The sequence below is a fragment of the Nicotiana sylvestris genome, chromosome 7, assembly GCF_000393655.2.
Source record: "Nicotiana sylvestris chromosome 7, ASM39365v2, whole genome shotgun sequence".
Classification (NCBI taxonomy): domain Eukaryota; kingdom Viridiplantae; phylum Streptophyta; class Magnoliopsida; order Solanales; family Solanaceae; genus Nicotiana; species Nicotiana sylvestris.
This window is the reverse complement of record NC_091063.1, coordinates 92,276,858-92,290,500: the sequence shown is the minus strand read 5'-3', so window position 1 is coordinate 92,290,500 and position 13,643 is coordinate 92,276,858. Positions and strand designations below refer to the sequence as shown.

The window sequence follows — 13,643 nt, the reverse complement described above, 5'->3', positions numbered from 1 at the left end:
AAAAAATTCTCTGAGATGACCATTCTTCAACAGCGTCGCCACTTCTTCCCAGAGATATTAGCAGTCCCTAGTCGAGTGTCCATTCGTTTTGTGGTATTCACTCTACAAGTTGGGATCCCTTTGGCTGGGATTGCATCTCATCGGCTTCGGAAACCGTGCTTCTTTGATGTTTCTCATATCTGACATCAATTCTACTACACTGACATTGAAATTATATTCTGATAGCCTGGGATAGGGAGGATCTCACATACTTGGTGTTTTCTTGTCCCGCTACAATCTATTGTTCAGACCGCGATCAGACCTTCTATCGGTAGTGAATTTTTCTGCTGACCAAAAACCCCTGTTACGGCCTTATGTTTGTTTGTAAGGCAAAAACCATCCCCTCGAAGACCATCTATCCGCGTCGAAGTCATCCTTTAATTTTTCTTTATTCTTCTCCCGTCCTTTTGCCGACGATGGGAAACTGACCTCATCATCTTCGATCCTTATTTTTTACTCATACCGGTTGTGTACATCCGCCCAAGCAGTTGCTTGGAACTCAAACAAACTTTTCTTCAATTTCTGGGAAGCGTTTGAACTTCTGGATTCAGTCTCTTGGTGAATGCTTCAGCTGCAGATTCGTCTAGAACAGTCGGGAGCAACATCCTCTCCTTTTGGAACCGGGTAACGAATTCTCACAGCAACTCGGATTCTCCTTGTGCAATTCTGAATATATCGGAACCTTTCTGGTCACGATATGAGCCTTAATAAAAGAATCTGCGAGTATCTCAAAGGAATCTATGGAATGTTTGGGTAACAATGAATACCACGGCAAGGCTCTCCTCGTGAGAGTCTTTCCAAATTTCTTCAGCAAAATAGATTCAATCTCGTAAGGTGCTAAATCATTCCCTTTTACCGCCATCGCATAGGTGGTGATATGCTCATGAGGGTTTGGAGTTCCATCATACTTTGGCACGTCGGACATTTTAAACTGCTTTGGGATTAATTTTGGTGCCTCTGCATTGTTTGATTTGCGGGAGCACCAGGAAGAATTGGATCTTACCTATTCGCGTTATTGGAAACCCCAGATAACGCCTGCTTCAACTAGGTCATAATCTTATCCTGCCGCATGAGGTGGCCCAGAATAATCGTTTATTGCTCTTGTAGGACCCTTACCACATAACCAACATGTTCATATTCAACATCATCGAGGGTTACCTCTCGAACATGTCGAGGATATCGCCTGTCCTGTACCTATGTGGCATCATTCCCCTCATTGTGGGTGTCACTGATTGAATCCTCAAAATGAGGCTGATCTTCTTGAACCTCGGGATTATGTGTGTGTGTTATGACTTTTTCTTTAGTAAAAAGTCAAGGATCAACTTAATTACACGGATGTCTAGGCCCCACGGTGGGCGCTAAACTGTTTACCTGTAAAATGGTATAGTTGAATTGATACATGGTTTCTAGACAAGTAAATTAACTTGATCCTGAAATAATAAGATAATTGAAGAAATATATAACACCTAGCCTTGATAAGAAGACGTTATGACAGAAATAAAGATTTTGGTAACGAAGCCTCCGGATGGAACAATAATGATAACAGAAAATAAGAAGATAAAGTTGTATAGAGTTTTGAATAGATTGTAGTATCAGTTTGCCAGACAATTCGTGTCCTTACAATGATAACAAAGCTCACTATTTATAGCTACTTTTAGGGAACAAGGTCCTAAGATCATGCCCTTCTTTAACTCCAATTATGAGGGTCATTGATGAATATGTAATGGTGAGCATAAATGAAAAATTCTTTATAACGGGCAGTGCACTTAATGTCATGGAATATTCTAAGTTGTTGCGCTAACTCGCTAGCGCTAGCATGCTACGGCTTTCCAGCCTCTTGCGGGTCCCTTCACTACCTCCGCCTTACATGGAATTAAAAGAGTACCTAAGGCGGATTAATGGTTTATTTTCAAAAGGGATTTTCTTCACTGTAGCTTTTAGACACCTAACTAAGCCACTAATCATACACCTAATAAAATAAAGTCGGTCACTACTGATTCTCATTCACCACGGTGCCAAACAGGATAGTCAATATTACGCCCCGCAATATTACGATGATGTTATACCTTACAGTATTACATTACGATGATGTTACGCTTTGCGTATTAAATTAAGACGATGTTGCACCCTGTAGTATTGTACGTTGAATTTGTCGTAAGGTAATTGAAATCAGTCCAAGGAAAAGATTATTTAGAGATTATAAGGATTATGCTATTTTAAACAAGCGATGAGTAAGTTTGTGAAGGTGAGAGGGGAAGTAAGTTAAAGAAAATGATTTTTCGTCGAAATTTGGCAATTTGGGATAAAATACGGTCCAAGCTATAATACCTCGATATTTATTATGGACTAGTACCATACAAGGTACCATATGACCAAGAGAGTATGATGTATAAGGTGTATGAAAAATGAGTAGTATTTTAAGTAAGTTGAAATAATTCTTAATTATGTGAATAATTGGTTAATTATTGGGTAATGAGATATTACCTAATTAATTAGGAATATACATATGGATAATGACTAAGTGGCATGATGTGGCAGCCCCTCCATTTAAAATAAGTGACTAAGGATCTTAATTGAAATGTGGCATCATAAGTGATTACGTGTAAGACATTTAGTATTTGGCTTTATTGGACTTAAAGAAACAAAGTAAGGGATCTTATAACATTTTCCTAATTCAACCATTTCAAACAGACGCTACACTTAATCTAGCAAGCTTTCTGTAAGAAACCTTATAAGCTTTCTTCTTAAATCCAAATTTACAAGAACGGAAGTTAAGCTCACTCCAACAAGAACAGACACTAATCTTGAAACAAAACAATTCCAACGAGATTTCTTAGCACCGTAGCAATGTGAGATTTTGCGATTCTATAGGAGTACGGTGCAACCTTTTTCAAGAATATCATACAGATTTTTCCCTACTCCAGGTATGTTAAGGCTAAGCTTTTCCTTCATTTTGCATGATCCCATAATTACACAAGTTTGATAACGAGGCATAAAGAAAAATTCATGTCCCAGAATTTACGTATATTTTTCCTAGTCTTGTAAGTACAATATTCAATTGAGTATTTCCTTCTTCCAATCAAGAGAGCAGAGAGTCTATATATACAGTATTACAATATTTTCATTACCATCGAGCTATAATCGATGGGCAGGTCCCTATTGGGCAACCTCTGATCAGATGGTAAGTTATATACCGAGTCTACTATGACTGAGCGCCTATGAGCGAGTCTAGTTGGCCGAGATACAGAGCCTAGTATGGCCGAGCATTTATGAGCGAGCCTACTACGGCAGATCAGTTATATATATACCGAGCCTTATAAGGCCGGGCAACTATTTTACGTACTATATTGAGAAAGTTGAGTTAGTATCAGCAGGTAAGCATATCTTCATATTATCTTTGACTCCCAATTGCTTTCAGTTATTATATTATCAGTTCAGTTTTCGCTTTCAGTATATTGCCTTACATACTCGGTACATTATTTCGTACTGACATCCCTTTTCTAGGGGCACTGCATTTCATGCGTGCAGGTTCAGACAGACAGACGGGTAGACCTCCTCATTAGGTGTTGCCCGAGTTCAGCTTGATCGGTAAGCTCCATGCCCTTCGGAGTTGCCGGGTCTAGAGCTTTATGTACATCTTGTGTATGTATGTATATATGTTATGAGTAGGTCGAGGCCCTGTTCCGATCACAGTATATCCATCAGTAGAGGCTTGTAGACATATCATGTTAGTTAGTGCAGCATGTTGGGCTTGTAGGCCTTGTATGTATATTTGGTTGGTTTGTCAGCTATAAGAATTATGACGGCCTTGTCGGACCAGCTTTATATTGATATTTAGTCAGTATTCGCAGTTGTCTTACAATGTGGCCCATGGCCAAAGAATGACATCATATATTCAGAGTCCCTTAGTCGCAAGTTGGTATGCAAGGATAGGTGCGGCACCGAGTGCCGGTCTCCCCCCAGGTTCGGGGCATGACAGTTGTCTGCGGTTTTACGTGTCATTCTTTTAAACAACCACATGGCATAACATATTTTACCCTATATACAAATATGAAAAAAACCAATCCCATGAGCGAACATTATCTCTGTTGTTTTTAAATTGCTCGCCAGACGTATGAGAAATATAGATATTGGCAACCAATTGAATTCCTACTGCATTTTTTAAAAGTTCGCCCCATCTATTAAGCAGCATTTCCTACTTTAAGCCCAAAGTTGTGTCGGTTCCATGCCTCCTACCCCATTGCTACAGTTGTATCTCTTGTTCCCTTTCTTCATATTTCGTGGAATATTGTCATTTTCAGCTGAGCAGCTCATGCTCATCTCATTATTGGTGCGTATTCTATGCGAGTGTGCAAGTATCATGTTCAGATTTTTGCTAATTTTATGTATATATTATGGGCGTTACTGTGTTAAAAAATCAAAAAACAAAACTGTTAAAATAATAAAGAAATCTAGAAAAAAACAATAAAGAATCAGAATTATTCCGAGTCCATAATTTTCTTGTGTGTCCTTAAGGAATTTTAACCCCCTCAACGTTGCCAAGGTAATGGATTAAATCCTCCCAGGATAAAGCGGAATAAACCTTCCTGTAACAGTGGCAATACAAACTGTAGGATATCAACGAACTCAAAGAACGGAGCAAAATCACACTTACGAATTTGAGAGAGAGAGACTGCGAATTAGGATGCAGTTTAGAAAGAAAGAAATTCTCGAGTGTTTTTTTCGTCTATAGAAGATGCAGCCTTGCCTCAGAATTTATAGGCAAATATCAGAAGAGGTGTTTGGAAAGGTGCCTTTTCAGAAAATACGCGGCCAGAGAGGCTCTCTGAATCTGACTGCCGCGATTCTACCGCGGTCGCGGCAGAACCGCGGCCAGCGAGGCCCTCTGAACTTTCAGCAGTGTTCTGGCGTATTTTCAGCAGTGATTTGGCATTTAATTAATTATTAAATAATTAAATAAATTTTGTCCAAAAAATAATCTTATCGATTATTTGACAAATCCGAATCCGAAGCCGAAGCCGAAGCCGAAGCCGAAGCCGAAGCCGAAGCCTAGCGAGCGACGACGACGGCGCGAGGGTTCATTCTCTTCAACTCCTTTTAAGAGCTTTAAGAAGTGAATCTATATATAAGCACACAAATGTGATTGTCCCTCACCAATGAGGGACAAAGTGCAAGACAAAAGTTCACTTCTTCAAATTTTCATTTTCCCTCCATTTTATTTCCCTCCATTTCCAATTCACACTTCTTCTACTTTAAAGCCCAATGGCTTAAAGTCCAACAATCCCCCACATGAATGAGAATGGCTGTATCAAGAAAGATCATAGATGAAAGCTATGTGATTTTGCAAGTAAGGATTAATTGCATCTGGATAAGTAGGTTTCCCTTTGAACTTTCCGTAGTGAACATATGTCGGATATACTCGGTCAATCGGTAGATTTGATATCTTTGAACCGTCGAACTTTAGTGTATACCTAGACAACCATATGTCACACAACCAACCCTTAACCGTCTTTTGGTTCTCATTGTTGTGTTCGTTTTAGCCATGAACACCGCCTGGTCTCATAAGTGCGTAGAGAATTGGCCTTACAGAATTCTCCTTGAAGCGGCTTACACTTCACACTTACGTAGGTGATTCCTAAACGTGTAATCCTTTAGATTGACACTATTTGATAGATACCTCATCAAACTTTGGTAATCATTAAAGAACGTGTAAAGTTCTATCCTTGTTACTGAACATTGTCTTCATCACGAGAATGGACCAAAGATTTTATTTTGACAATGTTGAACCGGTCAATCACAACTTTGTTTGAGCTCCTTGAACCTAGATCTCGGAACATCCAAAATTCTAGGTAGAGTTACCGCCATGTTGACTTGTCCTCGGCCATAGTCCCATTCCCTTAGATGATTTCTCAACTCCCTCTCTAGATAAACCTTTTGTAAGCGGATCCGCCACATTATCCTTTGATCTTACATAATCAATGGTGATAATTCCACTAGAAAGTAGTTGTCTAACGGTGTTATGTCTTCGTCGTATATGACGAGACTTTCCGTTGTACATAACGCTCCCTGCCCGTCCTATGGCAGCCTCACTATCACAATGTATGCAAATAGGAGCCAAAGGTTTTGGCCAGAACGGAATGTCTTCTAAAAATTCCGAAGCCATTCAGCTTCTTCACCGGCTTTATCCAATGCTATAAACTCTGATTCCATTGTAGAGCGAGCGATACATGTCTGTTTGGAAGACTTCCATGATACTGCTCCTCCACCAACAGTAAACACATATCCACTTGTGGACTTTGTTTCTGATGAGTCGGTTATCCAATTAGCATCACTATATCCTTCAATAACCGCAGGATATTTATTGTAGTGCAAAGCGAAGTCTTGGGTATACTCCAAGTATCCCATAACTCGTTTCATTGCCACCCAGTGATGTTTGTTGGGATTACTTGTGAATCGACTAAGTTTACTTATTGCACAAGCTATATCAGGTCGTGTACAGTTCATGATGTACATTAAGCTTCCCAACACACGAGCATACTCCAATTGAGACGTACTTTCACCTTTATTCTTTATAAGATGATGGTTTAAGTCAATTGGAGTTCTTGCACTTCTAAATTCCAAGTGTTTGAATTTTTCCAGTACCATTTTCACGTAATGTGACTGAGACAAAGCTAGACCTTGAGGAGTCCTCTGGATTTTAATTCCTAGAATTACATCGGCAACTCCTAAGTCTTTCATATCAAACTTACTAGCAAGCATACGTTTTGTAGCTTGAATGTCGACAATGTCTTTGCTCATTATTAGCATATCATCAACATATAAGCAAACAATGACTATATGATTTGGAACGTTCTTAATGTAAACACATTTATCACATTCATTAATCTTAAAACCATTTGACAACATTGTTTGGTCAAATTTCGCATGCCATTGCTTGGGTGCTTGTTTTAGTCCATAAAGAGACTTAACAAGTCTACACACCTTTTTTTCTTTTTCCGGAACAACAAACCCTTTAGGTTGGTTCATGTAAATTTCTTCCTCAAGATCACCATTTAAGAAGGCTGTTTTTACATCCATTTGATGGATTTGAAGACCATACAAGGCGGCTAACGCTATTAGCATCCGAATAGATGTAATTCTTGTTACCGGCGAGTATGTGTCAAAATAGTCAAGACCTTCTCGTTGTCTAAATCCTTTGACAACAAGTCTTGCCTTGTATTTGTCAATAGTACCATCGTCCTTCATTTTCTTCTTGAAAATCCATTTAGAACCCAACGTTTTGTTACCTGGAGGAAGATCAACCAATTCCCAGGTATGGTTGCTCAATATGGATTCTATTTCACTATTGACAGCTTCTTTCCAATATTGTGCTTCTGAGGAAGACATTGCTTCCTTGAAGGTACGAGGCTCATTTTCTAACAGAAAAGTCAGAAAATCTGGACCGAATGAAGTAGATATCCTTTGACGTTTACTTCTTCTTGGATTTTCTTCATTAGGCATACCATCTGTTATTTCCTCCCGAGGTCGTTTTGACTTTTGGCAGGTCACTTCACTTTCCTTTTTATACGGATAAATAGTTTCAAAGAATTCAGCATTATCTGATTCTATTATCGTATTAATGTGAATCTCAGGATTTTCTGATTTATGAACCAGAAAACGATATGCCTTGCTATTGGTTACATATCCAATAAACACACAATCAACCGTTTTTGGACCTATCTTAACCCTTTTAGGTTTAGGAACTTGTACCTTAGCTAAACACCCCCACACTTTGAAGTATTTCAAGCTAGGCTTCCTTCCTTTCCACTTTTCATAAGGAATGGACTGTGTTTTACTATGAGGTACACGATTGATTATCCGGTTAGCTGTAAGTATAGCTTCCCCCCACAAGTTCGGTGGTAAGCCAGAACTTATTAGCAATGCATTCATCATCTCCTTCAATGTTCGATTCTTCCTCTCCGCAATTCCATTAGATTGTGGAGAGTAAGGGGCAGTTGTTTGGTGAATAATGCCATTTTCCAAACAAATTTCTTCAAAAGGAGATTCATATTCGCCACCCCTATCACTTCTTATCATTTTGATCTTTTTGTTTAGTTGCGTTTCAACTTCACTCTTGTATTGCTTGAAAGCATCAATTGCCTCATCTTTACTATTAAGTAAATAAACATAGCAGTATCTCGTGCTATCGTCAATAAAAGTAATAAAATACTTTTTCCCACCGCGAGATGGTGTTGACTTCATGTCGCAAATATCTGTGTGAATTAAGTCTAAAGGACTTGAATTCCTTTCAACGGACTTATAAGGATGCTTAGCATACTTTGATTCCACACATATTTGACATTTGGAATTAATGCAATCAAATTTTGGCAATACTTCTAGATTTATCATCTTCCGCAATGTTTTGAAGTTTACGTGACCTAAACGCGAATGCCATAAAGTGTTTGACTCAAGTAAGTAAGAAGAAACATTCACTTTATTGATAGGAACTGCTATTACATTTAGCTTAAAAAGGCCCTCATTTAGGTAACCTTTTCCTACATATACATCGTTCTTACTAAGTACAACACTATTAGAAACAAAAATACATTTGAATCCATTCTTGACAAGAAGTGAGGTAGACACAAGATTCTTGCGAATTTCTGGAACATGGAGGACTTGATTTAGAGTCACTATTTTTCCCGACGTCATCTTCAAAGCAATCTTGCCAACTCCTTCAATTTTGGCCGTAGATGAATTTCCCATGAAGATTGTCTCGTTGGGTCCTGCGGGGGCATAAGAAGAAAATAACTCCTTGTTAGCACAAACATGGCGGGTGGCTCCAGAATCTATCCACCATTCTTTTGGATTTCCTACCAAATTGCATTCAGACAACATGACACATAAGTCCTCCATTTCATCTTCAACCATGTTAGCTTGATTCTTTTTCTTCTTATCATTCTTGGGCGCACGACAATCCACGGCCTTATGCCCAGATCTTCCACAGTTGTGGCAATTACCCTTGAACTTTTTCTTGCTTGGGTAATTCTTTGGTCCGGAAGCCTTCTTCCTCTTCTTATTTTGTGGCGCCTCCTCAACAACGTTTGCCCCCATTATTGTCGAGTTTCCACGTGACTTCTTTTCAGCATTTTTGTTGTCTTCTTCTATCCTCAAACGAACAATCAAGTCTTCTAGAGTCATCTCCTTCCGCTTGTGTTTAAGATAGTTCTTAAAATCCTTCCACAACGGAGGTAACTTTTCAATGAAAGCAGCGACTTGAAAGGCCTCATTTATGACCATACCTTCAATAACAAATTCATAATTAATAATAAGATAAATCTTATTAATAAAATTATTGATTCGGGTCATACCTTCAGCAAGGAGGTCATGCACAATGACTTGTAATTCTTGGACTTGAGTTATGACGGACCTAGTGTCAATCATCTTGAAATCCAAAAACCTTGCAGCCACGAACTTCTTAAGTCTGGCATCCTTAGTCTCGTACTTCTTCTCAAGCGCATTCCATAACGCTTTTGAAGTTTCCATGACACTATAGACATTGTACAAGCCATCTTCCAAACAACTCAATATGTAGTTTTTGCACAAGAAATCAGAATGTTTCCATGCTTCAGTTACAACAAGTCGTTCATCATCCGGAGTATTTTCAGCCATGACTGGAGGATCCTCCTTAATGAAACGTTGCAAACTCAACGTAGTAAGATAGAAGAGCATCTTCATTTGCCAGCGTTTGAAGTCAATACCGGAAAACTTTCCGGATTTTTCTGCCGGTGCCATAGCATGAGCAGGAGTAGAACGGCTTGACGAGGCAGCAACACTCGTAACAGTAGCAACCTTTCCCGCAACACTTCCATTAGTTTGGTTTTCATTCGTCATATTTCTGTAAAGTTGAAAACAATACAGAACTTGTTAAATCAGTGAAGTTTTTGATATCTTCAAACTGAATACCAAACCAACCATACAACACTTGGTGAAGTTTTTATATACTTCAAACCCGTACGTTTATTATTCCGGCAAAGTTTTTATGTACTTTAAACCGGACAAAAACAATTATAGGAGTAGAAAGCAACAAGGCTTTAATCTCCAACAAAGTATATAGAAAATAGTTTAATAATCAACACAGAAACGTTAGTAATATAAAATTCCTTAAGCTTATGGGCGTTACTGTGTTAAAAAATCAGAAAACAAAATTGTTAGAATAATAAAGAAATCTAGAAAAAACAATAAAGAATCAGAATTATTCCGAGTCCACAATTTTCTTGTGTGTCCTTAAGGAATTTTAACCCCCTCAACGTTGCCAAGGTAATGGATTAAATCCTCCCAGGATAAAGCGGAATAAACCTTCCTACAACAGTGGCAATACAAACTGCAGGATATCAACGAACTCAAAGAACGGAGCAAAATCACACTTACGAATTTGAGAGAGAGAGACTGCGAATTAGGATGCAGTTTAAGAAGAAAGAAGTTCTGGAGTGTTTTTTTCGTCTATAGAAGATGCAGCCTTGCCTCAGAATTTATAGGCAAATATCAGAAGAGGTGTCTGGAAAGGTGCCTTTTCAGAAAATACGCGGCCTATCGCGGTTCTACCGCTATCGCGACAGAACCGCGGCCAGAGAGGCTCTCTGAATCTGACTGCCGCGATTCTACCGCGGTCGCGGCAGAACCGCGGCCAGCGAGGCCCTCTGAACTTTCAGCAGTGTTCTGGCGTATTTTCAGCAGTGATTTGGCATTTAATTAATTATTAAATAATTAAATAAATTTTGTCCAAAATATAATCTTATCGATCATTTGACAAGCCGAAGCCAAAGCCGAGCCGAGCGACGACGACGGCGCGGGGGTTCATTCTCTTCAACTCCTTTTAAGAGCTTTAAGAAGTGAATCTATATATAAGCACACAAATGTGATTGTCCCTCACCAATGAGGGACAAAGTGCAAGACAAAAGTTCACTTCTTCAAATTTTCATTTTCCCTCCATATTATTTCCCTCCATTTCCAATTCACACCAAGTCTATTTTAAACTAGCGGACCAATGATTGGAGAACAGATCATCATACAAATCTGAACTGACAAACAGTATCCTGCCCAAAAGTATTATAATCATCTAACAGAAATGCTATTGCATGGGATGCGCCTGTAAGGGGAGCAGCAAATAATCGGGTAAGATTGCTTTTTAGAACTTCTGATCACATGCTCAAAGATTCTTTGTGCTAATATTCATGGCCAGTTCATCAAGGACTGGTAAAGAATTTCTTTCCAGCTCAAACTTCCAAATCTAAGGAAAATAAACATAGTACCTTGGAGAAAATTCTACCAAAATTACCCAAATGCATAACACCAACATCCACAACTTGGAACAGAAGAAATTTCAGATCAAACAAATTAGAGGGAAAAGAGAGATTTACTGAACAGAACAATGAATTCAGAATATATTTTGCTTCCTATCTATGAAGCTGAAAATAAAGTACAATGTTATTCTTGCATACAAACTCTAACTCAGTAAAGAAAAAGTACAAGAGACTAAGCTGCAGAAAGCGGTATCGGCTTCACAGCACTTCTAATTCTCTGGTATGCAGTCCTAACTCTCTCCTTGAGACCTTCATTTTCACATTCAACATCACCGGTTTGTTTATCAAGATTAGCCACATTCCCATCAACATTTATTACCAGCTTACCATCGTTCCCAAATTTCACGTCACCAAACAGAGAAACAAGGAGTGCATGGACTATTTTCTCAGCTTTCTTGGCATTTTCCTCCTCGTTCATCAACGTTTCCGACTCAACTGATACTTTAGGCATCTCCCTGCTGGCATTCAAAACCAATGCCACGATGGAGTCAGATACCATGTCACTAATTGGATCTGCTGTCCAATGAAGGGAAAGATGATTCTCTGACTCCTGCTTCACTGTCACTCGCTCATGCACTCGCAAACTTGGAACACCAGATTCCTCATCTGTCGAGGACTCTACACTTTCATAGATTTGCTTAAGCCTGTGTTGTATAACGGCAAAAGCACCTGAATATGGGATAGTAATTCTCTGTGTGACATTTGCAGTGGATAGCTGAGAAAAGACATGGAGATCATCAGATGCCATGATCTGGTAAGTGAAACCTTTCTTTACAAGTAAACCACTGACGATTTCACCCACTTCAGGGGTCCTTTCAGCCAGCTTTCCTAACAGTTTTAGCCATTTTCTCAGAGTTGAAGTGCATTTCAACTGATTGGCAGTTCTTGGGCGTAATTATTTTAGTATTTCCATCAGCAAAGAGGGAGGTAAGTTTCTGCTTGAGCCTTCCCATCTCATTAGCCTCTCCATGGACTAGAATTATGTTGGGAGGCATAAGTTCTTTCAAGAAGGTACTAGTCTGAGCATAATCCGCGTGAGCTGAGAATGAAATATAATGAACCTGCATATTAAGTGGAGCACTCAATCCATTTTGTAAGGTGACTTCCTTCGGTTCATTGATGATAGTCTTCGCCAAGGTCCCTTCCAATACATACCCAGGTATAACACAAGCATTTTTCTTGTCAGAGCACCATTTATCGAACAGTTGCCTTGACAAACCACTTTGAAGACTACCTGGGCTTGCCATCACCACACATGGTTTGTTGTCTATAAAATCTTCAATACTGTTCCGGGAAGAAATATGTTTGAAATTGAAGGGATTTGAGCTGGCAAACTGATTGCGGATCCTTTCATTCATGGCATTGATGTAAGTCTGATAGACAGCCATACACCTTCTTGCAAGTGGAGAAGCATAATATATGGGGAAATTAGCAAGTTCAGGATGGTTAGACCAATATTCCTCCAGGATAAGGAGAAGTTCCTGTGCGCGTCCCAAGGCGAAAGCAGGAATCAGCACCCGACCGCCTTGCATGAGTGTTGAGTGTATCACATCAGTGAAAAGCTTCTCTCTTATCTGACGTGGCATATGGAGTTGAACACCATAAGTTGATTCTATAATGCAAATATCTGGAGAAAATTCTGGGGTCTCAGCAGCACGGAGATGCCTGTTTTCTTCACGGGAGTAGTCTCCTGTATAGAGAACTCGAACACCAGCAATATCAACCATAAACATGGGAGCACCAAGGACATGACCGGAAGTATAACACCAAAAGCGAATGCCATTTACTTCCATAGTTCTGATGGAAGTCGACAACCTACAGAACAAGTTTTCACATGTCAAATAACCCTAGCCATATATGTTTGCTAAATCTTTTAAAAAGAAGAGAAAAGGCATACATTGCCCATTAAACTTGTCCAAAAAAGTCATTTTACACACCTACACTTTACGAGGTGATCTAATACCCCACTATTCTAATTTGAAGTGAATTTATTTGCCCCCTAAAATATTACAACCAGATCCAATCCGAACTGTGTTTTACACGAGCTGCTAGGTTGCTTTTTTCACATTTGTTTTCCATTTTTCTTCTTTTTCAAAAGAACACCTCCCCCGACCAAAACAATTTCACCCGATCATTTCATTCACTTCTTCCCTCCATCATCTCTTTCTCCCTTTCTACACTAAACATCACAGACCTACAACCTCTCCTGCAAAATCTTCTTCCTTGGATAATGATGATAGACTATAATTACGTATTTTAGTCGAT

The 13,643-nt window shown here is 39.2% G+C and overlaps 1 pseudogene; it reads right to left on the bottom strand.

The window, feature by feature from the left end:
• Window positions 1-11,412: 11,412 nt before the first annotated feature.
• Window positions 11,413-13,284, bottom strand: LOC104224014 (cleavage and polyadenylation specificity factor subunit 3-I-like; annotated as a pseudogene).
• Between the last annotated feature and the right edge of the window lie 359 nt (window positions 13,285-13,643).